The sequence below is a fragment of the Hemiscyllium ocellatum genome, chromosome 16 (genome assembly GCF_020745735.1).
Source record: "Hemiscyllium ocellatum isolate sHemOce1 chromosome 16, sHemOce1.pat.X.cur, whole genome shotgun sequence".
In the NCBI taxonomy this organism is placed as follows: Eukaryota; Metazoa; Chordata; class Chondrichthyes; order Orectolobiformes; family Hemiscylliidae; genus Hemiscyllium; species Hemiscyllium ocellatum.
Genome location: NC_083416.1, coordinates 86,903,186 through 86,906,802, shown reverse-complemented (window position 1 = coordinate 86,906,802; position 3,617 = coordinate 86,903,186). Strand labels below are relative to the sequence as shown.

At 40.3% G+C, this 3,617-nt stretch overlaps 1 non-coding gene across 1 annotated transcript; it reads left to right on the top strand.

The window, feature by feature from the left end:
- Positions 1-3,237: 3,237 nt before the first annotated feature.
- trnap-agg (transfer RNA proline (anticodon AGG)) lies at positions 3,238-3,327 on the top strand. Its single transcript is given in 2 exon segments — positions 3,238-3,273; positions 3,292-3,327. It is a non-coding gene; the product is annotated as a tRNA-Pro (tRNA).
- The last annotated feature ends 290 nt before the right edge of the window (positions 3,328-3,617 follow it).

Below are 3,617 nucleotides of genomic sequence, written 5' to 3'. Positions count from 1 at the left end.
TCACATTGAATGGTTCTCATTCACTAAATAGATTCTTCTCAAACATAAATACTTTCAGCCGATGGGATAAATTCAATCTCTTTATTCCTGTTTTGACAATTCTCACTCAATCAAAAGTGAATTTTAAAATAAAAACTACCTGAAACTTTGCTGCCCCCAGGCTGATTCAATAAACATTAATTCCCAGAGAATCCTAAAGTCTATCAATTTTCATCTTAAATATACTTCAAGGTTGAGTAGATCTCCGGGGAAGATAATTCCAAAGATTCACACAGATTATAAGTGAGGAAATCTTTCTTCATCTCAGTCTGAAATGGCCAATCCTTTATCCTGAGACAGAGGGCTAACTTGTTTTGTTCTGAATTGGGGACTAACAGGTCCTGGCTAAGGGAGCTGTTTACAGAAGGACAGAAATGACAGTAGCTGGTGTTATAAAATGCAGCAGACAGAGTGGGTTAATAAAACACAACATGTTCCAGTTCACAGTACTTCAGCTGAAGTGATTGAAATTGAATTTCTTTATGAATAATTGTAGAGAATGGACAAAAGTATAATACAACAAAGAACTGTGGATGCTGAAGATCTGAAACAAACCAACACAGGAATGGGCAGTATCTGTGAACTGGCAGGTCTGAGGAAGGATCACCGGACCTGAAATGTTAACTCTGATGTTTCCTCATGGATGCTGCCAGACCTGCTGAGCTTTTCCAGCAACTTCTCTATTTGCTTCTGTTTTACAGTATCCACAGTTCTTTCGGATTTTATTTAAACACAGACATTGCTGGAGAAACTTAGCTGCTCCAGCAGCATCCATGGAGAGAAAGCAAATTAAGGTTTTGAATCCAGTGACCCTTTGTCAGAACTGACAACTGCACAAAGGTAACTTACTAATCCCACATTCTGTTTGGTTTCTTTATCTAGACAATGATATTTTGCTAACATCTTTTTAAAGAATTAATCATTAGAATTGGGACAATCATTAAAATTACTTCAATAAGATACTTCCAAGTACAATGTTCTCACTGAGAAAATCCTTATTCAAATATAAATGTGTCAGAACAATTTCTCTTCTTACAGCATTTTTAGGAAGTATCTTTCCTCTAGATCAATTGTAGATCCTAAAATCAGTATATGTAATGAATTCTTAATTCAAAGTACAATCCTGTTGATGCACGAGTTCACTGTGTCAAGAGAATATGCTCAACTCATTTAAGTTCAAGTTGTTTTGTGCAACTTTTTCAGGGAGATAAAGACAAAAACCTTGTGGATGCTGGAAATCTGAAACAGAGGGGGAGGGTGCTGGAGATACTCAACAGGTCTGTTAGCATCTGTGGAGAGAAAGCAAGGTAAAAATCTGCCATCTATTTTTCTTACATTCTTCCCCCACTTTACCTATAGCTCTCTTCTTCATACACCTTGCTTATTTTACACTTAGCAGCGAGGACTAATCACACTTTAACTTATACTCTTAATGTTTCATATTTTTCTTTCTCAACAGTTAACAACCCCTTTCCCTTTTACATTCGATCTCAATACCAAAAGCTCTCTTACTGCTCCTCTCTCTTTGTCAAAAGTATACAAAAGAATTTATTTTCTTGCAGTTCTGAAAGAGTCGTATTGGATTGGAAATGTTATCTCTGCTTCTCTCTCTGCAGAAGCTGCCAGACCTGCTGAGGTTCTTCAGCACTCTCTCAGACAGTTTTAACAAAACTGAGAAAATACCAAGTGGCACTGGCTATTTTTTTTTCGAAGATTGTTTATCCTGATCATTCTGAATTGTTATTTTCACCTACAGCTGTCCTACTTGCAGTAATTTTGACGAAAATTATTCTGGTCTACAGAGATATTTTTGAATGGTAGTTCTCTGGATTTTGATCAGTTAATTTCTTATATAGTGTGGTTTGGTGTCATCACAGTTGCAATGCAGAACCTCAAGTTAGTATTCTAGGGACAAGGGTTTAGACCACACACTGCCAATTAGTGAACATTTGAATTCAACAAAATCTGGAATTTTAAAAAAGAGGCTAGTTTGGTGCTAAAAAGGAAATCATTGTCAATTGTACAAAAAAACCCCATCTCACTAATGCCCTTGAGATAAGGAAACTGAGTGACCCTTCCGCTGAACATCGGATCACTCAACCTGAAACGTTAACTCTGATTCTCTCCAAAGGTGCTTCCAGACCTGCTGACCTTTTTCTGCAATACCTGTTTTTGTTTCTGATTTCCACCATAGAACACAGAACACTACAGCGCATTACAGGCCCTTCGACCCTCGGTGTTGCGTTAACCTGTGGTACCGATCTGAAGCCTATCTAACCTACACTATTCCATTCTCGTCTATATGCCTATCCAATGACCATTTAAATGTCCTTAACGTTGGTGATTCTACTACAGTTGCAGGCAGGGCATTCCGCAACCCTACTACTCTCTGAGTAAAGAAGCTACCTCTGTCCGATATCTATCACCCCTCAGTTTAAACCTATGTCCCCTCGTGCTAGCTATCACCATCTGAGGAAAAAGGCTCTCACTGTCCACCCTATATAATCATCTGATTATCTTATATGTCTGAAGTAAGGCACCTCTCAACCTTCTTCTCTCTAATGAAAACAGCCTTAAGTCCCTCAGCATTTCCTTGTAAGACCTTCCCTCCATAACAGACAGCATTCTAGTAAATCTCCTCTGAGCCCTTTCCAAAGCTTCCACATCCTTCCTATAATGCGGTGACCAGAATTGTACACAATACTCCAAATGCAGCTGCACCAGAGTTTTGTCCAAATGCAACATGACCTCATGGATCCGAAACTCAATCCCTTTATCAATAAAAGCTAACACACCGTATGTTTTCTTAACAACCTTATCAACCTATGGGTGGCACGGTGGTTCAGTGGGTAGCACTGCTGCCTCACAGCACCAGGGTCCCAGGTTTGATTCCAGCTTTGGTTAACTGTCTGTGTGGAGTTTGCACGTTCTTCCTGTGCCTGTGTGGGTTTCCTCCAGATGCTCCGGTTTCCTCCCACAGTCCAAAGATGTGCAGATTAGGTGTATTGGCCGTGCTAACATGCCCAAAGTGATAGCTGCATTAGTCAGAGGGGGGTGGGTTACTCTTTGGAGGACTGGTTGGGCCAAAGGGCCTATTTCCACACTGTAGGGAATCTAATCTAAAGTGACTTGCTAGATGTGTACAAGATGATGAGAGGCAAAGACAGAGTGGATAACCAGAGTCTTATTTTGCTCTTTGGCTCGTTGGTCTAGTGGTATGATTCTCACTTAGGGTGTTCTACTACGCAGATTTGCGAGAGGTCCTGGGTTCAAATCCCAGACGAGCCCGAAATTCTTGACTTGTGCAAAAATGCCTGTTCAATTTTATCGAAGAGCACCTTCGTTAAACGAGGTTATGCTGCCTGTCATACGGATGGGGCAGGAAGCCGGGAAGTAAAATGATTGGAGATAGCGGTGAACAGGTTGACGTGAATCGTGCTGTGCCTGAGGAATGTCAGCAATGAAGGTAGATTGGAAAGTTGGGACAGTTTTCCTTGGAGACAGAAGGTTGAAAGCTGGCTTATTTGAAGTTTTCCAAAACATGAGGGGTCTAGACAGTGAAAATAATCTAGTGAAAA